At 35.7% G+C, this 25,356-nt stretch overlaps 1 long non-coding RNA gene and 1 other non-coding gene across 3 annotated transcripts in view; both read right to left on the bottom strand.

Moving 5' to 3' along the window:
* LOC123615297 (uncharacterized) overlaps positions 1-25,356 on the bottom strand; it is a 125,007-nt gene that overhangs the window by 46,999 nt on the left and 52,652 nt on the right. The window lies entirely within an intron of this gene.
* Positions 1,450-1,527, bottom strand: TRNAD-AUC (transfer RNA aspartic acid (anticodon AUC)). The gene has a single exon. It is a non-coding gene; the product is annotated as a tRNA-Asp (tRNA).

The raw sequence follows: 25,356 nt of genomic DNA, 5'->3' as shown, positions 1-25,356 counted from the left end.
GGGGAAACTGAAAACTTGTCAAAGATCCTTTTGTTTCCTGCTACTATCACCTTGGTCCTTTCACTTAACAGTTATATTTGCTTAGAGGAAGATTTCTGAATCTAAAATCTTTGAATGAGAGGCAAATAATCTGTTCTGCAAGAGGCTATTTGTAAAGCTAGTTTGCTCACAACACATGACACAAGTGCTGTGCTTGGGAGAATCAACTAGTATTTCTGAAAATCCAAACTGACTCTAAGGTGAAAACAAATAAATAATTTAACATATGTGATCAAGATCATGAGGTCTTCAGAGACTCGTTAGGATTTCATGAAGTTATTCTTAATATTCCTGCAATAAGTTTACTTCCAAGTTTAGTCCCACCAAAAGCAGTAAGAGTCTGTACTGGGTAGAACTTAATGGAAAGTACATTGAAGTTGGAATTCAAAGATATAGATTCAAGTCCCACTCAATAGTGTTGGAACATGAGATTTCTCTGAATCACAATTTCTTCTATTGGAAAATGAGAAGCAATAATCCTTGCCCTATCTATCTCTTAGGGCTATTATGAAGCTCAAATTAGAAATTAAAATGAAAGCATTTGAAAATATAGACATCAGTTTCTGTGCTCAATAATATAATTTTTTAGCATTAAAAATGTGTATTATCCCCTGAAAATTTCAGAAATAGCCTCTTTTACTGAAAAACAACCTAATTCCTAAGATAAAGTATCTTTCATAATTCCTTTTCCTCTCTCCTCCCCCTGCTATCCACATCTCTGACCTCACCTTTGGCCATCCACCAACCCCAGTAATGAGTACCATGTTTCACCTAAGTGTACTAAAACCACAAAAGTGTGAAACTCCAACAGGAGAGAAAGAGCAATAAATCACATTGGGAGTCATGTGACTTCATTCTAGTCCCAGTTCCACTAGCAGTACCTATTATGTACTAAACACTGTGCTAGGAGCTAGAGATGCTTCACTGAACAAGATTCAGCTTCAGTTTCAAGGAAGTCATCCTTGCCACATCCCCTCCATCACTGCTCATATTTGAACCAACACTAAAGCCTACCATTTTGAATCTATCCACTTGTCTCCATCTCCACTGCCACCACCCTGGCCCAAGGTGCTATCATTTCATCATCACTGCATAGACTATTACCATAACCTGCTAACTAGACCACCCACATTCCACTCTGGGCCCTTACAGTAACTGTGATCTTTTCAAAATCCAAATCTGGTCCTGTCATTCCTCACGCTAAAAATACTTCAATGACTTCCAGCTGTTCTAAAGATAAAGAACAAATTCTTTAACATGGCTTACAAAAAGCCTACATAATCTGGCCCTACCTACTTCTCAAGCCTCATCAATCTCTTTCCTCTCTGTGCTTCAAGCCATATCACCTTCTGTTGGTGTGTTTCTAAGTGCCATGTTCCCTCCAACTACACAGAGCCTTTTTTTCTTAAATGGAGGTACTGGGGATTGAACCCAAGACCTCACACATGATAAGCATGCACTCTACCACTGAGCTATACTGCCAACTCCCCGCCCCCTACCCCACACCCCACAGAACCTTTTAACAGGCTGTTCTCTCTGCCTTTTTCATCTACTTGATGCCTATTCATCTTAGCTCAATCATCACTTCCTAGGGAAAACCTTCCCTGTCCTCCTGTACTTGGTGAAGCCCTCCTTCTACATTCTCATAGCACCGCGAGCATTTCCTTAGCACTTAGGACTCATGATGTGATTACTGGCTATATCCTCCAATGAACCATAAGTTCCATACGAGTCAGATTTGTGCCTGCTTTTGTTCCCCACTATTTTTCCTAAGCACCCATCACAGTGCCTGGCACATAGTAGCTGTTCAATTAATATTTATTGACTAAATTAGTACATTCACTAATCAACTTATTCTAATAATGAATAAAGCAAGTCAGCAGGCATTTATATCTCAGTAAACAATGTTGTAAACCCTGAGAGGGCAGGGATTTTTGTCTCTTTTATTCACTTATGTATTCTGTTTGTTGGGATGAATTTGTCTGATGTATGAGCGAAGGGGACTGCATGACTAAGGATGCTCTCATTTTCATAATTCATTTTCACAGCTTTATTCACTACTTGAAGAGAAGTATATACATTTAATTACACACTTGTATTGAGAGGGTCTCATTCACCCAGATTTATTGATTTACCTCTTAAAAGGAAGCATGAAAATTTCTTTCTTTCTAAAACATTTTACTGGTATAGCCCCTTGACTCTGATAAGAAGAGCTCAAGATTTAACACTCTAAGGAGCCTCCAAAACCATGGCAAACCTTTTTTCCCCAAAAAACTAGTACTAGAATAAGGTTTTCACCAGATTTCTGAACCTAGTGACTTTCAGAAAGATTTCCCATGATCTTCACAAGAATGACGACTTTCTCCTCCAGTGTTTGATGTGTAATTTTTTCTGAAGTACAAATTCTCTTCTGTTATTATGCAATATTTGCATTCCAATGAATGCTATTTATGAAGTGATTAAAAACAATGGTGTCAATAGGGGAAAAAAAAGAGGAGGGTTTGCAGAGTTTCAGGTTCCTAGCAAAAGGAGAAACAAAAGGAATTTGTAACGCATAAGTATATTTTAGTTTGGGAAGTGAAAGTTATATTAGTTAATCAAATCATCATTAGGCAAATCCTAAACAGCATATAAGACTAGATTAAAATAAATGAAACTTTAGAACTGTTATTATCAAACAAGAAATAAGGCAGAAAATTTTAAGAAATTGGTATTTTTAAAAACCCATATTCAAAGTAAACAGTAGCACAGTTCATTGCTGCCAAAAAAGAACAACAAGAATAAGTTGTCAATGAACAGCCAGCCACTAAAAACAAACATGCATGTGTTCCCAATGCTGCATGAATAACAACCTTTCCCCTGCAACTGATGTATAGCCAACAGCTGCATGTAATACAAATCATGTCTCTAATTACTCTACCTCCATATATCCTACCTGTACTGTGAAAACTCTCACTGTAAGAGAAATGCCTATTCATTATACCTGCCAGACTCTATACAAAATTCAACTGGGAAAATTCATCACACCAAAACTATCTCTTTGCCCTTCAAGAAACCTTAAATATAAGGAGTAGTTGTAGTGGTACATACAAATTCTCAAATTCTAGTTCTGTCATTTCCTAGATAAACTTTTAAGAAGTTTATTGGGTCTCCCTAAATCTCGGTTTCCTCATCTAGTCAGTGAGGATAGCGATACTCCCTTTAGGTGCTTGTAAGAATTAAGTGAGATGCTGTTCATCTCTAAGCACAAATGCTAAGAATTCAAAGAATGGTAACTATAAGACAAGTGATTTCATGCATTAATAGTTGGATCCTCTAGGAAAACAGTATGGATTTTCCTTCAAGAAATTAAAAATAGAACTACCGTATGATCCAGCAATTCCATTTCTGGGTATAAGAAAACAAAATCATTATCCTGAAGAGATAGTTATACTTCCATGTTCAGTGCAGCATTATTTGCAATAGCCAAGATATGGCAACAACCTAAGTGTCTGTTGATGAACAAACAGATCAAAAAATATGAGATATATATATATATTCTTTAAATGGTAGAATTCGCCAGTGAAATCATCTGATCTTGGACTATTTTCTTATTGAAAGATTTATATATATATAAAGATATATATATATATAAAATAGACTATTATTAAGCCTTAAAAAGGAAGGAAATCCTGCCATTCGCAACAACATGGGTGAAACTGGAGCATATTATGCTAAGTGAAATAGGCCAGAGAAAGACAAATAGTGCATGGTATCATGTATAAGTGGAAATTTTTTCAAAGAGTTTAACTCATAGAAACAGTAGAATGGTGGTTACCAGGAGCTGGCAGAGGGGTGAGGCCAGGGGATAGAGAGAGGTTGGTAAAGAGTACAAACTTTCAGTTGTAAGATGAAGAAAGTCTGAGGATCTAAGTATAGCATGGTGACTATAGTTGATAATATCATATTGTATTTGCTAAAAGAATAGAACGTTAAGTGTTCTTACAAAAAAAAAAAGGCTAAATATGTGAGGTGATGGAGATGTTAATTAATTTGATTATGGGAATCCTTTCACACTGTATACATTTATCAAATCATCATGTTGTACACTTTAAATATCTTATAATTTTATTTTTCAATTACACCTCAATAAAGCTGGCCAGAAGGAGGGGAGGGAGTGCTAGATCATCCAAGGGTAAGGAGAAAAGACATAAAAAAAAAAAAAAAACACCTAAAATCAGAAATGAAAGTGGAGACATTCCTACTGACCTTACGGAAATAAAAAGGATTATAAGAGAATACTATAATACAATAAATTAGATGACCTAGATGAAATGGACAAATTCCTAGGAACACACAAATTACCCAAGCTAAATCAAGAAAAAATAGAAAATCTTGAAGGATCTATAATAAATAAAGACACTGAATTAGTGATAAAAAAAATCTTTCAATAAGAAAATAGTCCAAGATCAGATGATTTCACTGGCGAATTCTACCATTTAAAGAAGGATTAACACCAATCATCTTGAAGTTTTCCCCAAAAAAAAAAATAGAGGAGGAAGAAACACGTCTGATTCATTCTATGAGACCAACATTACTCTGATATCAAAGCCAGATAAATACACAAAAGAAAAAAAATTATAGACCAATATTCCCTATGAATATAGATGCAAAATTTTCAACAAAATACTAGCAAAATGAATCCAAAAAGCATATTAAAGGATTATATATATCTATACACTGTGGCCAAGTAGGATTTATTCTAGGATTGCAAGAGTGTTTCAACATAGGGAACTCAAGCAATGTAATACATCACATTCATAGAATGAAGGGAAGAAACAAATGATCATAACAATTGACACAGAAAAGGCATTTGACAAAATTCAATTTCATTAAAAAAAATGAAGAAAAATAGGAATAAAAAAGAAATACCTCAACATCATAAGAGGCATTTATGAAAACCCCAAAGCTAACATCATACGTAATTTTGAAAGACTGAAAGTTAAAATTAGGAACAAAACAAGGATGCCTGCTTTCACCACAGTTATTCAACACTGAACTAGAAGTTCTAACTAGAGCAATAGACAAGTACAGAAATAAGAGACATCCAAATTGGAAAGGAAGAAGTAAAACTATCTCTATTCAAAGATGACATGATCCTATTTAGAGAAAATTCCAAAGAATTCACAAGAAAACTACTAGAGCCAATAAACAGATTCAGCAAATTTGCAGGATACAAGATGAACATGCAAAAATCATCTGTGTTTCTATACACCAGCAATAAACAACCCAAAAAAGAAATTATGAAAGCAATTTTTATAGCATCTAAAAGAACAAAATACCTGGAAATAAATTTAATCAAGGAGGTGAAGACTTGTATACTGAAAACTAAAAAATACTGCTTAAAGAAATTAAAGAAAACATACACAAACAGAAAGACTTCCCAAGATCATGGATAGGAAGAACTTAATATTGTTAAGATATCACAAATACCCAAAGGATCTACAGACTCAGCACACTCCTTATTCAAATTCTAACAGCCCTTTTTACAGAAGTGGACAAGCTAATCTTCAAATTCACATGAAATTACAGGGGATCATGAAGAGCCAAAACAATCTTGAAAAAGAACAAAATCAAAGGACTCAAGTATCTTGATTTCAAAACTTATTACAAAGCTATAGTAATCAAAAAACCATGGTACTGGCATAAAGATAGGCAAATACATCACTGGAATAAAAATTAAGAGTCCAGAAATAAATCCATACCTCTATGTCCAATTGACAAGATTGCCAAGTCCACTTACTGGGAAAGAACAGTTTCTTCAACAAATGGTGCTGGAACAACTAGATTTCCACATGCAAAAGAATAAAGTTAGACTTTTACCTCACATCATATACAAAAGTTAACTCAAAATGTATCTAAGATCTAAAATCATAAAACTCTTAGAAGAAAACATAGAGGAAAATCTTCTTGACCTTGAATTGGCAATGGATGCTTAGATACGACACCAAAAGCACAAGAAACAAATTTAAAAATAGATAAATTAAACTTCAACAAAATGTAAAACTTTTGTTCATCTAAGGACATTGCCAAAGAAATGAAAACACAACTCACAGAATGGGAGAAAATATTTTCAAATTATATATCAGAAAAGGGTTTAATATTGAGAATATATAAAGAACTCTTACACTGCAACAACAAAAAAAAAACCCAAACAACCCAATTTTTAAAAAGTTGATAGAGGACTTAAATAGACATTTCTTCAAAGAGGATAAACAAGGGGCCAATAAGTACATGAAAAGATGTTCAACATCAAGGACAAATACATGATTCTACTTATGTGAGGTATCTAAAATAGTCAAACTCAAAGTTTTTATAACAAGAAAAATATTTCTGTAACTACGTATGGTGATGGATTTTAACCAGACTTTTTGTGGTGATCATTTTGCAATATAGACAAACACTGAACTGTTACAGTGCACACCCGAGACTACTATAATCTTATATGTCAATTATACCTCAATTTTAAAAATTAAATAAATAAAGTAATCAAACTCATAGAAACAGAAAGTAGAACGGTGGTTTCCAGGGGTTGCAGAGAAGAGGAAACAAGCTGCTGTTCGATGGGTACAGTCAGTCAGGATGAAAAAGTTCTAGAGATCTGCTGTACAACATTATGCTTATAGTTAACAATACTGTAGACTTAAAAATTTGTTAAGAGAGGGTATGTCATGTTATGTGTTTTTTACCATAATTTTTAAGAAGATGTTCAGCATCATTAATCATCAGGAAAAAAACGTAAATCAAAACCACAATGAGATACCACTTCACAACCACTAAAATGGCTATAACCATAAAGAAGAAAATAAAATGATAGTGAGGATCTATGACTTTAGAAGAATGTTTTTTAGATACATGAATTTAGGAGAATATTTTTTTAGGTTCCAAAATGTAAAACTTTTTATTTTTGATATTCATTTTTATTATATATTTATATTATGTCACTATATTATACCATAACTAGAAAGTGTATTCTATATGGTTTTGACTCTTCAGAATGTGTTGAACTTCCTTTCAGCCCAGTATGGGTCGGTTTTTAGAAATATTACATGGGTGCTTGAAAATAATGTGAAATGTATCAGAATACCCCATTAATAGTGACTGAAGCAAAAAAGACCTTTAATTACCTTGCAGAACTAGAAATCTGGAAATTGGATGCTCCAGAGTTGAAAGAGCAGTAGCTCAATGGTGATACCAAGGACACAGGCTCTATTTTTCTGCTCCTCACTCTCCTTGGTCCTCATGCTTGGTCACAAGATAGAGATGTCCCCACTGCAGACAATGTCCAGTGTCATGAAGAATTTCCTCTATGCTTTCTTCTAGAATTTTTATAGTTTGGGCTCTTATGTTTAGGTCTTTAATCCATTTTAAATAAATTATTGTATATGGTGTAAGACAAAAGTCCAACTTCATTCTTTTGTATGTGGGTATCCAGTTTTCAGATATCATTTGTTGAGGAGACTGCTTTTTTCCCATTAAGTGATGTAGGAACCCTTGTTGAAGATCATTTGACCATATACACCAGGGTTTATCTCTAGGCTCTCTGTTCTATTCCACTGACATATTTGTCTGTTTTTATGCCAGTATCACACTGTTTTGATTACTGTGGCTTTATAATGTACTTTGAAATCAGGAACAGTGACACCTCTAACTTTGTTTCTCTTTTTCAAAATTGTTTTGGATACTCAGGGTTCCTTTAGATACCATATGAATTTTAGGATGAGTTTTTCTATGCCTGCAAAAAATGCCACTGCGATTTTGATAGGGTTGCATTGAATCTGTAGATCATGTTAAGTCGTATGGGCATCTTTACTATACCCAATCCATGATCACGGGATATCTTTTTATTTATTTGAGTCTTCTTTAATTTCTTTCAGCTATCTTTTTTTAGTTTTCAGCATACAGGTCTTTCACTTCTATAGTTAAGTTCATTCGTAAGTATTATATTCTTTGATGCTATTATAAATGGAATTGTTTTCTTAATTTCCTTTTCAGTTGTTCATTATTAGTGTATAGAAAGGCAATTGATTTTTGTGTTCTGATTTTGTATCCTACAACTTTGCTGATTCATTAATTAGTTTTACTTTTATCAGAGTTTTTTAATTTTCCTCATGTAGATCTTGTACATATTTTGTTACTTGCTCATTTTTAATATAATGCTCTTACTTCAGAATGGCTTCTATTCTTTCTTTAATTTTTTAAATCATTATAAACATATTTTTATAACCTCTTTCAAAATATTCCATTGTTTCTGGTTTTTAGTGTGCTAATTCTGTTGTTGCACCTGCTGACTCTCCCTTATGGAGGATTTTTTCTTTATATAGTTTGTAGGGTTTTTTTAATTCCATTTTCAGAGGAATTTATTTATTCTATAGGCAACATAGGTGCCCTAGTTGTTAAAATATGGAACATACACAGTATTTTTAGGCTCATTTATGCAAACATGTTTCTCTCAATGGTATCAGTGGCCCTGGACTATTTCTTGGATAATGAATCCTACACTATGCAGGTAGAATAAATTTAGGCATCACACATACATATAGCACAAGCTTGGGATTTTAATTGCCCAGACAGATGCCAAGCTTCTTCACCACATATCTGGGACACAGAGTTTTTCTAGCATTTGAGTATAAGAACTAATTCCTTAGCTCTATCCAGAAGCATCAATTCTAGATTTGCTATCTTTCATAGCCTTGTTAGCCAAATTTCTTATCTCTGTGTGGGCATTAGGAACCCAGCCCCCTGTTCATAAGTCTTGTAAGCCTCCCAAACCAACTTCTTTCGTGCAAGCAACGGGGTCCATCAGTGCAGTCAGTGCACACACACTGAAACCTCCTTTATCACCCTTTCATCCACACAGTCACCTGTGTGGCCTGATTTGAAGGCTTCAGAGCCGCAACTCAGCCCAAAGCATCTTCTCTAATCAGGGGCCTAAATTTCTGGTACAGGAAAATGAATGTGGGGCGAGAGGATGGCCATGTCTCAGGCCTTGGCTGAGTCCCTGGGATGTGCCCCACCAAGTGTGGGTCCTTGGCTTTACACAGGAAAGAATTCAAGAGCCAGCCACAGTTGAGTAAAGGTAGATTTATTTAGAGAGATACATACTCCATAGTGTGCAGGCTGTTTCAGATGGCAAGAGAAAGGCCACGAGGTGTGGGGGTTGGGTGCTCAGTTTAAAGTAAAAGTAGTTGCACACTCCACAGACAGAGTGCAGGTCATCTTACTCAGAAGGGAGGACGGCCATGAAGTGTGGGAATTGTTAATTTTTACGGACTTGGTAGCTTCAAAGGCTAACAAGTGGGAGGATTATTCCAACTACTTTGGGGAAAATGGCTGGGATTCCCAGGTATTGGGCCACCACCCGCTTTTTGACCTTTACGGTTAGCCTCGGCACTATCATGGCGCCTGCAGGAGTGCCATTTCACATGCTATTACAACGAGTGTGTAATGAAGCGCAAGGTCTACTAGAAGGCAAATCTCCTGCCATCTTGAGCCTTAATGCCTACTGGGAGTTGAATTTTCTGCCACCTTGGTGTTAACCGTTGTTATTTCTTGACTGGCTGTGCCCTGCCTCCTTCCAGTCTTACTACCACTAAAGATAAATTGTTATGGGATAAGCATTGCCCTTACATTATTCTCTTTCCATAGACAATACTCTAAACAGACTTGTCTTAGAGCCAGTACCTCTGGGAACATTTTTCAGAATGACATGGACACACATCCACTCAAATATATTGTCCCTGTTTGTACTCATTTGTTTGGTGAGATCAATAAATTCATGTATCCGTGTAAATGGCAAGGGATGAAATGAGCAGGAAGAAGAAAGAGGAGGCATTTTACAAATTATCAAGACATGAGTACTGAAAAAACATTTTAACAAAATTAAAATGAGCATTGTTCCTAAAAAGGAGGTAGTATACATCTCTTGGTTCTTCCCTATGTAGCAGCCTCTCTTTCTATATATTTTGGTTTACAGAACCCCCCTTTTCTGAGGTAACCCACTTATGCAGTTTGGGTAGAGATGCGGCTAGAGGAATAAATGATCCATACCTAGCCAACTAGTGTGACCCATTCCAGTAATCTCAGTTGGTCCACAGATGGAGCTTTTCTGTTGGAGCTAACAGGGAAGATGGTCTCTTCCACTGATGTTGATAAGTTAGAGGATTTGAGTCTGCAATTGCCTGTCACCATTTTTGTTACACATGGAGAGAACTTGGTGAAGAATGACACAGGAGAGACAATAGAGCCAAAAGACGGAAAGAGAATACCAAGAAGATTGCTATGTGCTTATTCTTCCCTCTGGTTACACTGTGAAATTGTATTTTTCTGTCTCCTTTAGAGATAATCGTAGCTACATGGCTGAACTCTCAGTGACAGTGATCCTCCAGGCTCTCCCCAACTCCCACCCCTATCTGCTGGCTAGATGCAGAGTGTCCGGCAGAGGACTCTAAGGCTCTAAGAGTAGCAACCTAGAAGATGAAATGGGCCTGAAGCTCTTAATCACTGCATGGAAGGCTATCCACTGAACATTCTCACTAAACTGTTGTTTGTATGGGAATAAATTTCTATTGCTTTGAGCTATTGAGACATGGGGGATGTTTATATCAGCATTTATCCTATCCTGATTAATAGAGAATTGCAGCACCTTAATGACCTTGATTGAGTCCACAGAGTCATCTAGGATTGAAGCTAACTACTCCCCTGGGAAATCTTTTGCTTAAGTTGGTTTGAATTAGGTTTGGGTTTCAGTTTCTTGCAACAAGAAGAGTTCTAATTGACACAAGAATACAAGAGGAAATATGTAAAAAAAAAAATTCAATATTATTATACACTTGAAATCTAGAAATGTATGATATACAATTATATAATATATGTGTATAATATATACTTATATATGTATACATATATAACAGTGCAGAGTTACAAAATCATTTTTGCTTTCTAAGAAGAACTACAACAATATTAAACTGTTGAGCACTCAGAGCTACTGTCAATTCAAGTATTTCTTGAATTCCATAGGCCAGAAAATTTTTCCTTCAATTCAAATAATGACTTTATATAATAGTTGCGCTGTTAATTATGGAAATGAAATAATATGCCATAGTCTTCATCTCCTTAATCATTAATATATACTATTCCAATCATAATTTATCACCAAGTCAGGTAGGTCAGTATATGAAAATACAAAGATAAACCCCAGCCTTATGAATTGATACCTTCAGATCAGAAAGTAAGAGACAAAAAGGAGTTTGGAGATCATCAAGTCCAACTCTTTCATTCTACAGATGAGAAAATTATGGCCCAGAGAGGTGAAAGCACTTGTCCAAGTTCACACAGCAAACAGGTGAACCCAAAGTTAGAACTGTAAGAGAGGAAGAGAACATGGGGGAGAGAGAGGGCATCACTGATAAAGTAAGGAGCCTGAGCTAGGAGGAGAAAAACTCCAGAGCACAAATAGAGGATTAGCCTTACATTTAAGGATGGCTATCTCTTACATTTAAACCAGAAGAAGAGGGTGGGTATGCACATAGATTAGTTTGTTAAGGGTCTAAAGAAGTTGCATGTATCACAAATATTACAGTTTACTGATTTGTCACACTGTCACCCTGATCTCCATTAAGGCAGGAACTGTATAAATATGGTGCACAGTCTCTTGCAAGGGAGGAGGCCTCAGGGAGCCAGGGAGAGAGCGCCACAGAAAGAATCCCAGAGTTGTAGACAATGAACTTTGCCAACTTCACAGCTTAGCTGGGGCCTACCCCCAATAAAAAAAAAAAGTCCAGGAATTAAAATCAAGCCAAGAAAACTTTAGAACTACTCAGGTGGATGGACTGAACCAGCATGTAAGAATGGGGTTTATGGAGTAAATGTATCCCTTGGGATGAAATGGGGAGGGAACCATAAACAGAGACAAGTCCTACCAACAGCCAGACAGCTGGTAGCAAAGGCCAGGCTGCACAAAAGTCTTTCTGGCTGCTCTTTTACATAGGAGTAAGAAAACCATACATCTCTGTTGGGTGTGAGAGTGATCTGGCTGAAACATCTGTCATTCCATTGATTGCCAGGCTGGCTTTATTAGTTCTGGCTGGCTAGGCTAGGGTCTCCTTTCTTCCTTACCTTTCCACACACATCTCTTCTCAAGCTGCATGCCCTATCAAAGAAGGCATGCTTCTCTAGTAGGGTGGCCCATTCTTCAGAGAATATACTTATTATCAGGAAATAAGCCAATTTGACTCAAAGGCCCCTAAATAATCCTTTAGTTCTGACATATTTTTTTCACCCTAAAGGACTATCCTTAGTTCCAACAGCACACAGAGTGACTAAGGCCTTAGAGGAAAAGAGGTTCTAGCTCTGGAATTAAAGATTCAACAAGTAGAATCCAAAGAATTTCACATTTTTATCTAGAATGGAAGGTCCAAAAAATTAGGAGGCACATAGAACAAATAACTGCTATGAAGACATTGTAAGATGTCCTGATCTTTGTGCTTCCTTTGCATATATGTTGAGGAGGAAACACAGCATCATGGGGTTTAAAATCATTACAGTATGGCCCAGCTCCTCTTGTCTTCATACTTTACGGACTTCAGTTACCACCTATGTACAAAAGATTTCCCATCTAGAACTCTTTCTAGAACTCATGACACATATCCACCTACCTATAAGTTTCTTCTATTTTATTACCCTTTAGACTCAAAACATATTTACCTGGCACCTATTATGTGCCAAGTAACATCCCAGTTTGACCAAGATACAATAAACCTCCTAGAGGAAAATATAGGCAAAACATTATCTGACATACATCTCAAAAATTTTCTCCTAGACTAGATAAAAGCAAGAATAAACAAATGGGACCTAATGAAACTTACAAGCTTCTGCACAGCAAAGGAAACTATAAGCAAAACAAAAAGACAACCTACGGAACGGGAGAAAATTTTTGCAAATGAATCCAACAAAGGCTTGATCTCCAGAATATATAAGCAGCTCATATGACTCAATAAGAAAAAAATAAACAACCCAATCCAAAAATGGGCAGAAGACCTAAACAAGCAATTCTCCAAGGAAGACACACAAATGATCAATAGGCACATGAAAAAATGCTCAATATCACTAATTATCAGAGAAATGCAAATCAAAACTACAATGAGGTATCACCTCACACCAGTCAGAATGGCCATCATTCAAAAGTCCACAAATGACAAATGCTGGAGAGGCTGTGGAGAAAGGGGAACCCTCCTTCACTGCTGGTGGGAATGCAGTTGGTTGCAGCTGCTGTGGAAAACAGTATGGAGATTCCTCAAAAGACTAGGAATAGACTTACCATATGACCCAGGAATCCCACTCCTGGGCATATATCCAGAAGGAACCCTACTTAAGGATGACACCTCCACCCCAATGTTCATAGCAGCACTATTTACAATAGCCAAGACATGGAAACAGCCTAAATGTCCATCAACAGATGACTGGATAAAGAAGAAGTGGTATATTTATATAATGGAATACTATTCAGCCAAAAAAATTGACAACGTAATGCCATTTGCAGCAACATGGATGCTCCTGGAGAATGTCATCCTAAGTGAAGTAAGCCAGAAAAAGAAAGAAAAATACCATATGAGATCACTCATATGTGGAATCTAAAACAAACAAACAAACAAACAAACAAAGCATAAATACAAAACAGAAATAGACTCACAGACATAGAGTATAAACTTGTGGTTGCCAAGGGGGTGGGGGGTGGGAAGAGATAGACTGGGATTTCAAAATTGTAGAATAGATAAACAAGATTATACTGTATAGCACAGGGAAATATATACAAGATCTCACGGTAGCTCACAGAGAAAAAAATGACAATGAAAATATGTATGTTTATGTATAACTGAAAAATTGTGCTCTACACTGGAATTTGATACAACATTGTAAAATGATTATAAATCAATAAAAAAAAAAGAAAATGGGCATATACAATAGATATCTCCAAGATTTTTAGATTTCAAGGACATTTTAAAAAGCATTTGGGGGGTAGGGTATAGCTCAGTGGTGAAGCGTGTGCCTCACATGCATGAGGTCCTGGGTTCAATCCCCAATACCTCCCTCAAAAAGTATAAATAAATAAATAAACCTAATTACCTCCCCCCACCAAAAAAAAAAGAGGAAAAAACTAAAAAAAAAAAAAAAAAAAGCATTTGGGAGAGTTACAAAGGATGACTAACTATTTCAGCAAATAGGAACACTGAACAAATCATTTACTATAATACCATAGAAGATGGGCTATATTACATGGAAGAAACTTAAATGCATATTACTAAGTAAACGAAGCCAGTCTGAAAAGGCTACCTACCATATACTTCCAACTATATGCACACTCTGGAAAACACAAAACTATGGGGACAGTAAAAAGATTAGTGTTTGCCAGGGAGAGGAGGAGAGAAGGGCACAGAGGATTTTTAGGGCAGTTAAAGCTATTTTGTATGACACTATAATGGTGGACACATGTCAGTATACATTTGTTCAAATCCATAGAGTGTATAAGACCAAGAGTGAAACTTAATGCAAACTATGGACTTTGAGTGATAATGATGGGTCAATGTGGGTTTATCAGTTATAATAAATGTATCACCCTGGTGGGGGATGTTGATAATAGGTGAGGTTCTGCATGTTACAGGGGCAGGGAGCATCTCAGAAATCTCTGTACCTCCTGAATTTTGCCATGAATCTAAAACAATTCTAAATGTTTTTTCTTTACAAAGAAAATGTGGGCTATATTAAATATATATGTATATAAGTATATGAACATAAATAGTTCTTTCACAATTCAATAAACTTAGCTTATGTAAAATTTATATTATCTTTTTTCCCCTCATTTTGATGTCAACCAATGAAAACTTTATCCCAGGCTCTGAACCTAGAGACTATTCATTTGAGGTATTCACTCAGGGCTCTTGGATTAACTGAGAAGTAGCTATAAGGGATTCCTGGTGTTTGCACAAGAGCCAGGTTACATCTGTCTTCTCCAGCCATCTTTCCAGATGCCCTGTGTTGGGCAAATTAAATTATGTTGCCTTTCCTTAAAAGATGTGAAACACACAGAAGAGCAGGCTTACCCTTACTTCGAAGAGCTTTAACTCATTCAGCAGGGCTGCTTTCTATTTTAAAAAGAAAAGAATGATCATCTGTGGCCTTTCCAGAAAAAAATAACTTTTGGAATATTCCGATTTCTTCGTAGACAGAATAATAGTTTCTTGAGGAAATATTATTTTGTCATAACTATATTCTGTGAAAATTATAAGTTTATTCACAGTATTATCAGAATAACTCAGAAATTAGTGGACTAGAGCTAAAAATTTTGTTTCAGAGTGAACACAATAATAATTTTAAATTGTAGACTAGTGAAATCTTCCAATTTGTCAAAAAATAAAAATTAGTTTTATAGGTACTTTCTAATATTGAAAAAAACTGATATTTTTTTAAAAACTATTATGAAATTTAGAAATTAAACACTACCCACAATCCCCTACCTAAAAGTCCTTAGAGAAGTCAAATAATACTGCTTTCCAGGCCTAGCCTATTGGACTCTGGGCTCATTAACATTAAAAAATATATAATTTACTATTTGGAGTGACAGGTATATTATGCAATTAATTTTTTGGTAATAAAATACCGTTCAGTGAAGAACGCAAGGCCAAAATCAGCAATCAAGGTGAAACAGATAGAAAAGTAGAAAGAAAACTAAGCAGTGATGTGATTAACATATTTGGAATCATGATCATTTGGATGATTATCTTACATTTTTGGTCAAGTTAAGACACCTTAGGAAAAATATTAGGTTGAATCAGATGAAATTTTTATTTTTGTAGGTCAAAAAAAAATGATCAAATATCACAATTTCATACAGTTCAAACTAGTATCTCACAATTCTCAGTATATTTTTATCACGTTTTTGGTTCATAGTGTTCATTTTCATTCAGGAAAATTAAGGGGCCCTGTGACTTGGCTTTATGCCAGATTATCACAGGGGAATTAACAACAGAACTAGGAATATAACCTAATGGAATAACAGAATTATTAATTATACTAATTCAATAACACTCACTGAGCACCTACCACAGGCCAGGCAAAGTTGTGGAAGTATGTGTATGTGGGGCAGGCAGAGAGCAGGGTGGGAGGCGGGGCTTGTAGGGGGAGTAATGTCACAGGCTTTAGAGATTGAGACATTTGAAGTTTTCCAAACAGAGAGCACAACCCTGGAAAGACACAAAGAAAGATGTAAGACTACCTCTTTTTTGTTTTCACTTCTATTTGTCAAAGTAAAGCATTTGTATCTGTTATCAACAGAAACTGGTTAATGACGATGTGCTAACATAATCAAGTTACGTATATGAATTTCTCAGCAAAGCCAGGTTTAGCAAGTAGTTTCATATGCCAATAGCAACAACCAAAGCACTTTCTGCCAGACACTTCAGCTGAGTGAACAGTTTCATGAACTGACACTGTGGCAAAATATTAGCTTTAATAATGAATCTACTAATTCCTCTTCCCTGCCTGTCTTGTTCAACATTACATTCCCATTAGGGCAAATAATAAGCCCTCAATAAATATTTGTTAAATGAACAAATTAGCTGATGTTTGATCTTTGATTATAGCAATAATAATTTCTGTCAGATAAAATAAATTCACCATGCTTATTTATTATATATAAACTTTTAAACAAATAGTTACTGTAAATTCAATTCTAACTTCTTCTCCCACCAAGTAATATCATTCATTATCTCTTAATCAGATTGTTTTTAAGATCAAATCCATGTGAAGTATTAAATTAACAAAATGTTAGCAAATTATCTTAAATATTTAAATATTCTTTTATGGAGATATCCTAGTTTGTATATTATACTTTATATGTATATTTTTACACTAGAAATATAATCAGAGCTACACCTGTACCAAAATTCTGTCTCTTTTTATTGTTTTGAATGCAGTACTGTACGGCTACTTCATAAAATTGCTATAAGAACTAATGGATTATACAAGAAGAGTTTTAAGTATAAAAGAGAGTGTTCTAAGTGAAAACACTACCATAATAATTCTCCCTCCTTGCCCAGTTATAATACACAACAGTCATTTTATAAGGCTACTTATATATCAATTTCCAATAGTCTGATTTAAAAAGTGTTTTAATCTATATTTTAGGCAAAAGGGAAAATCTAATTTTAGCATGTTATCAAATGACTGAAAATAAAAGCACTGCCAATTTAAGTATTTCTACTGCCAGAGTTCTATAGGCCAGATAATCATTTTAAATAATAGTTACATTGTTAATTGTTGAAATAATATGTAATAGTCCTTTTCTCCTCAATCATTAAAATCATATAATATTCCAATAATAATTTATCAGAAAGACAGGTATTTTTCTAAGTAATGTATCACCAAGCCACATTTTGTTTCTGGTGTCATCTGCTGAAATCAATCTATGTCATAAAATGACACACTGGCTAAAAACTTGATAAACTTTGGAATGAAGTTCACCGACATGCTACTAAAAATAGACCCTTTTTAATTTTTTCAACAAATTTAATATGAGCATGGTGATAGAAATACATTAGGATAATAGAAATTCACCCTACATTAGTTTTTAATGAATCTTAGATATCACAATTCTTTCTTATACCAAATTTTAATTAGTCTTCAAAAATAATAACTACCATCTCTTGAGCAGTTACAGCATGAATGATATCGTGCTAAGCACTTTACATGCTTTACTTCACAAAATCAGCACAACAATTTTAACATATTAATTAGTGTCCCCATTATATAGAAATGAAACTGAGACTCAGAAGGTTAAGAAATTCATCGTAAAGAGAAGAATTAGAATTTGAATACTTCAGGTCTTTCTGACTCCAAACCCCATAGTTAACCAACCACTCACTTTTTTAAATATAGAAAAGTGGAAAGTCAACAAAGTTGAAATACAAAATTAGGTTAGATATGAAAAAAAGATATTGCTAACTGTTAAAGAGAGAAGGAAATGTAAACTACACTTGGAGTCTCAAAGATATACTCACAAAATAAGTGAAACAAGTGAATTTTTACTTTTCATATTTTTTGGCAATATTTTTAAGATGATTGCAGAGAATAATCCTTTCCAGAGTTTCCCAATGAATAAGTTTTTCATTCTAGTCTAAAAATTCAAGTTCTTTTACTTTTTAATAATCAAGTTTTTCATACCTGTGTAGTGGTTTCACTAAATAATGTATATTTTTTAAGCATTTGATAACAAGTTATTTGAACAAGTTATCAAATCTTCTTGAGGAAATAAAGCATGCCTATTTGAGCTTTAAACTGTCATTTGTCCTCCATAGGAAATTAAGTTATTTTCATACGATCAAAAAAATTCATGACACACAATTAAAAAACAACAAACAAGAGTCATATTTTATAAGGCAGCAATTATGTTCATATGGTACCAGTATAATTGAAAGACAGAAGACATTTCATTCGTTAGTAACACAGAATTTCTTCTAGTGAGTTTCCTTGAGCTCATTAGATATTCCCTGGCTGATTCTCCTAAGTAATTAGATTTTAACAGGATTTTCAACAGATCAGAGCAATCTCTGTGGGTGCCAATAGAAGAGTCCCCCTCTGGCCTTACTAGCAGGGCAGAGCAGATAACATCCAGGCTGAGAGTTAATAGGACAATTACTGGCCTCTTTTAAATGAGTTACATTAATGCACTTAAGCTAAATGGCTCTGCATATGATTAAATATTAACATCTGCAAAATATGAAATCATGATACGCAATCAAGTTTTGTTGTTTTAATTTCCCCAAAGAAAGATTTCAATTGTTTATATAAATGCCTTTAAATACAGTGTGTTAAACATTTTTAGGGTATACGAATAGAAAGTTGGAAAGCATTCTTCTCACTTGAGTCTTCAAATATACTGACTTTTAGGATGCCACTTCTGGCTACAATGGAGTAACTAAAAAAGCAGACAAATACATGGAATAATAGTTTTCAGACATGAGACAACAGGCAGTGCAGATAGTGATCTCTGAGAGAAGGCAAAATAAATGAGGTGGTCTCCCTGAATTGAGAGACAGCGTTGAAAATGTGGGGAAGCCAAGGTGGCCAGAATCACAGGACAGAGTGCCATGAAGGAGAGAGTGCCAGAGCAGCAAAGAAGAGAGCTCTGAAGCCCTGCAGAGAGTACCCCTTAAGTCTCATACAGAGTTGATCAGCACACATGTACGCGGAAACTATCCGAGGCTGGAAAATGAACCACTGGAAAAGAGCAGGTGGAACAATTTTCAGAGCTCACACAGGGCTGGGAATAGTTCACACTCCCAACAGCCAGGGTGAAAAACAAAAATAAAAGCTCGTAATATATAAGGCAACAGGTAGAGACCTGAGAAAGACAGTGTTTCAGTAGCAGACAAATTAGACTAAAAGTTGCTCTAGTCCGCCCTAACAAAATTTAAAGGCAAATCTCAAAAGGATCAATTTATTTCCACGTTACCTGAATGCCCTGGGATAAAGCTCAAAAAATATTTATAGGAATACAAAAGAATCCAGCACTAAACAACATAAAATTCACAAAGTCTAGCACCCAAATTCGCTAGGTCTCATGATAGGAGGAAACCATGAACCACACTGAGGATAAAAATCAATCAATAGAAACAAACCCAGAAATTAAACAGATTAGAAATTAAGAGAAAAAAAATTAAAACAGCTATTATAAATATACTCCATATATTCCAGAAAACAGAGGAACACATGAACATGGTAAAGAGAGACACTGAAGATAATAAAATGACCTAAATCAAACTTCTAACAGTGAAAAATACAGTGTCTAAGATGAAAAACACATTTGATAGGATTAACAGTAGTTTGACACTACAAACTGGAAAAAGAAAATGAACTGTGGGACAAGTTCAAGCAGTTTAATATGTGGGTAACTGGAGTCCGAGAAGGAGAGAAAAAGGAAGGGAAGAGAAAAACCACTTGAAAAAATAATGACTGAAAAATTTCCAATTTTGATGCAAATTATATACCCAAGAAACATGAAGATACATCAAGGGATACCATAAATCAAGTAGGCTAAAACGTATTTTTTAAAGTATTTTTAAAATTTATTTTATTTCATTTTATTTTATTTCATGGAAATTAGGTTTATCTATTTACTTATTTTTTAATGGAGGTATTAGGGATTGAACTCAGGACCCCATGAATGCTAAGCACACTCTCTTATCACTGAAGTATAGACCCTCCCCCCAAAAAAAACTTTTAAATGCATTTTAAATACATTTTAAATGTCTTTAGCAAAAACCAAAATATATTTGTCCAGACCTGATCCAAAGTCAGTGCTGTGCTTGGTTCCTATGACACTGGCCCATAACATTTTCTTCTAAGAGTAATTTTTAACCTAATACAAACAGTCAATTTTGCCACAAGTATGAAAGATATTTCAGAAGTTTTATAATTAATTCTATTCTTTACTTTTTGACTTTATATAAAGAGATGTTTCCTACTCTTATTATCATTATAAGGTCACCTAGTCTTATGCGCCAAAACATTACTATAAAATAGCAACTAGGCCCCCACAAGTGCAGAGGCAAGAGCCTGAACCAACAAGTAAGTGCTGGCAAGACTACCTCTATCCCTCAACCGGCTTTGACTCACTTGGATAAAAGAGGGCATAACATTAGTGAGAGAAACTTCCCACTTCCCAGGTCTTAACAGTATCACCATAAAATAGTTGCAGGTTCGGGTCTTAATAATCCTGAGAGAAAGGGACCCTGTGTACATGGAGTGTCCTGACAAAGAGGTGATAGCCTTTTCTTCCGTGAGAATCTAGCTAGAGGCTTAGTTTAGATAGTAAAGGGGGGGGGGGGGGGGGAATCCCTGACATTGGAATGGATTAAAAACAAAAATAGAATTTTCTTAAAGTTTTTCATTCAAGTTCTGCTCTGGATAACCCTAGTAAAATCTGGCATACACCTGACGTGTCTTTTTTATGAATCTGTGAACACCTGATTGGTTGAAATAATACTTAAACTTCTTAGGCTGAGCCACAAGCTCCACTAACTCTCAAAAAAGAAAGCTTGGAGCATGCCTGTAACCCACTAAACGTGAGAATATTCAGAGAGCCTTTTTACATTGCCTTTCACCTGTTTCTATTTGTTCATCTACAAGTCTATTTCTGTAATTGTATTCTCCTTCACGCAGTTTCTAAATGTCTGTATCTCGTTTTATATACTTGAAGTGTTCCAGAGACCTTAGATCTAAACGCAACATTTTTTTTCATTCTAATTATGTTTAAAGGGCATTTGGGGAACTTGTTATGCAAAAGATTTCTTTGAGTGAATTAATCATTTTCTGAATTTTTTTAACCTAAATCTGATTTTTATATAACAAATTTACTTCATACCATAAAGCTTCACACAGATTCTGTAAATATTTCTGGATTTAAAAATCTTACTGGAGCACACAAAACTAAATTGTTAGTATTATTTGCAGATCTGGATGGAAGGGAACTATATTCAAATATCTTGTAATAACCTATAATGGAAAAGAATCTGAAAAAGAATATATATTTATATATAACTGAACCACTTGGGTGTGCATCTGAAACATTGTAAATCAACTATAGTTCAATAAAAAAAGAATGCACAATTGGCTCAACTCTTTATTTCTCTTGAGGTGAGCCTACCTACAGAAAGCAGAAATCCTTTGCTTTTCCATGTTAAAAATCTAACCTCAGCAGTTCTTCCATGTAAGAAAGCCCAGGGCCTAGTAGGTAAGTAAGTATAGCTAATGTCAGGATTTTGTTAGAAAGCCCATTTGGCACCCACACTAAGTCAACATAGCCTGTATCTGTAATAAAGATGGTATTTTGGCCTCAGCATTTATTCTTTTTTTAAAAATCTCTCAAATTATTCAGAAAGAAGAAGAGCGAGGTGTTATCTAATGCAAGTCCTTTCAGAGATCACCAGCATAACTGCAGGACAAACCCTTGATTTCTATTATCTCTACCATTTGAGAGGCCAGGAGAAAACATGAACCTTAATGGAGATGGAATTATCCTTGCTATGACTGCAGTAAATGTTTGTTGAAGGGGAAAAATATGGAAAGAGAAGATATACCATATATATCCAGCTTTAATGGAAAGCCTATTCCTGCCATATACATTAGAGAAATTGTTCAAGAATAGTTCATCCATGTGAAAATATTAGCACTGTAATTCTGCCAAGGTCAGTAAGACCTAGTGATTTGCTGAGATATCACCTTCATTTCACCAGGTAAATAAAGGCTCCTTTTTCAGTATGTCCTATCCAAGAAGACACTCCACAGCAACAGTTAAATTATGAATACAGCACATATGTTCCATGCCATATCATTTACAGCACAATTTAGCATAGACATAATGCTTTGTAACAAACTACAATACCATTCACAAAATGCATTTAAATAGCATAATTTAGTTCATTAAATTCAGTCATTTACAGTAAATCAAAATCATCATAGGAATTGAAGAGAGTACACAGTTGTTTGTTTGAATAGTTAAGCTAGGTAAGTCAATTTCTTTTTGAAGGTCAAGGACAGAGTTGTTTCCATTTTCTGTTATAAAAAAGATACAGCAGGTGTCAAAAGATAATTTAATGTCACCTCAAAATGATCAACCCTCTTTTTTTCCTCCCCCCCTTCTCTCTCTCCTGGTTGCATATCATATCACTGCCACTCCTGAAATATATCCAATTCTCTGAAAACATTTTACACATTACTTAACTAGTATGTGTCTGCAGATTTTACAAAATCTCAAATGTATAATTTCTACAAATTTTTAGCCAAAAATATGTACATTTGGCCCTGAGAAGGGTTCAAACACTAAATCATAATACATGTAATTGTCTGTTTATCTGTCTGTTTTTCATACTATGTTGTAAGCCCCTTGTGGGTAGGGGCCTAGCCAATCATATTTAGATCCCTACTACCTAGCACAATGTTTGTTGATTATAAATTCCTTGAAAGCAAGGGTTTTTTTTTTCTTCTGACCCCTACCATAAAGCTTCACACAGATTCTGTAAATATTTCTGGATTTAAAAATCTTACTGGAGCAGCTTCCCTCAGGATATATCTTGTAAGCACACAAATTCAGTAGGTTTTTTTATTGTCTTAGTAAACCAGTGCCTAGAATAGCAAAAGGAAGTAAGAAAAGAGAGGACAGCCTCCAGGATTGAACACAAACTATTTGACCTATCTGACTGCTACACTGTCCAGTGGACTCTGGGCAGAAGCACATTCCAGGTGGACAACTATGTCACCACCTTACACAAGTCTTTCTCTTAGCCTTTGCCTGGAATGCTTTCACCACAGACTCAACAATAATCAACAGTATGAGGATTTCAGCTCTAGTACAGCTACTTTAAGGCCAGCAAAATCTAGGCAGCATTCATGTGCTCAGCGTTTATCCAGGTATTCCATAACCTTACGCACTAGGCACTGTGTTAATTGCAGCGGACGTGGACTCAAGTTAAGATCTGAACTCTGTCTTAAAGCTGCTTAGCATTTAGCAGGGTGCACCACCAACAAATCAGTGCCTGAGGTAAGCACAAGTGCTCAGAGAGAGCGCACACTATCTTGATAACAAAAAGATACCAATTCACTCTATTCAGCGCTACCCACCCTCAACAAAGAACTGATTTCCATTCTCCTCCCTTTTTGATAGGGCAGGTGGTACACTGGAGGAAGTCAAGGGGGAGTTGCCAGGTGGAAGGGCTGCCTTCTCACACTTCCTCCCCTCAGGTTACCTTTCCCCTTTCTTAAAAAGGAGGGAGAGCAGGAAAGCATATTGGAAGATTAAGGGAGAAATTGTTTTTAATTGAAAGTAACTGTTCTTGAAAGTGTCTGAGTATTGCCGGGGTAAGTATCGCTGGTTTGAGAAACCATGTCAGAGTCCATTACCATGAACAGCCTTTAACTGTATTAACTCCCTACATGGAGAATATCCAAAGCTCCACAGAGCCCAAGCAAACTTGTACAAACTCCTTAGGCTGCATTAAACACCTCTGTAACCCGGCTTCAGTCTTGTCTCTTAGTAGCAGATTTCCTTAATATCCATTTCCCTCTTCTTCTATCAGTAATAAAAATTTTAGCTGGAAATACAGCCACACAGAGAAAAGATTGTTCCCCGGTTTCCTGTGCAGCTAGGTGTGGCCATGTGACTAAATTCAGGCCAATAGGATACAAGTGGAAATGTCAAGAGGAAACTTCTGGGAACCTAAGTTCCCAGAACCTAAGGAGACAGCAGATGCATATCTCATCCTGTTAACTGGACATGCCATACCAATCCTGGATTGCCTACCTCCAGATTTTTAACTAAAAGAGAAATTATTTTGTATCTTATTTCAGCCACTAAATAAAGCCACTATTTGGACACTGCTGTTTGCAACTTCCCTTTCCCCCAGGCCTTCCCCTAGTGGCCTGCTATGAGCCAGGGACTGCGCTAAGTCTCTAAGTACCTCATTTTACTTCATCCTCACAAATTCCCTGTTAGGTAACTACTATTATTAGTTCCATTTTACAGATGAAGAGACTGAGACTTAGAAGGTGAATTTACTTGTTAACAAGAGGCAAAGCCAGGTTTTTAAGCCCAGGCAGTTTGTCTCCAGAGGCCACACTCATAATCTCTATAACAGCACTGTCCGATAGAACTTTCCACTGTGAAGGAAGCACTCTATACCTGTGCTGTCTAGCACGGTAGCCCCTCACCACATACGGCTGTGGAGCACTGGAAATGTGGCAAGGACAGCTGAGGACTGAAATTTCTATTTCATTTCATTTTAATTCATTTTAATTTAAATAGCCACATATGTGTTGGATGCTGCCACTCTAAAGACTACGTTGAAGCTTTAGAAAACTGCACCAGCATGCTTTGTACTGACCAGGAGCACAGTAGATGTTTGCTGCAGTTTGCTGAACTGGATTGAGGTGAACATCAACCACACCAAACATAATCTATACAGATGGGGAAAATACTGAGAAATGGAGAAACTTTAACAAATTCAAGGGCAACAAGAAAAAAGATGAAGTTAAAGCAACAACAACCACCACCAAAAACAAAAACAAAAAAACACTCTAGCTCAGTATTTCCAGCAGAAGAGAAGAAACTTCAACTCATTTTGTCCTCACTTAAGCAGAGTCTGGGAAGAGGTTATACCAAGATGGGCAATTACATGACTTATAAAGCCAGTTAAATAAAGGCTGGGCTGGCATCCATTTACAAAAGCC

The sequence above is a fragment of the Camelus bactrianus genome, chromosome 13, assembly GCF_048773025.1.
Source record: "Camelus bactrianus isolate YW-2024 breed Bactrian camel chromosome 13, ASM4877302v1, whole genome shotgun sequence".
Classification (NCBI taxonomy): Eukaryota; Metazoa; Chordata; class Mammalia; order Artiodactyla; family Camelidae; genus Camelus; species Camelus bactrianus.
Note: the sequence above shows the minus strand (reverse complement) of the source record. Positions and strands in the feature narration are given on the sequence as shown.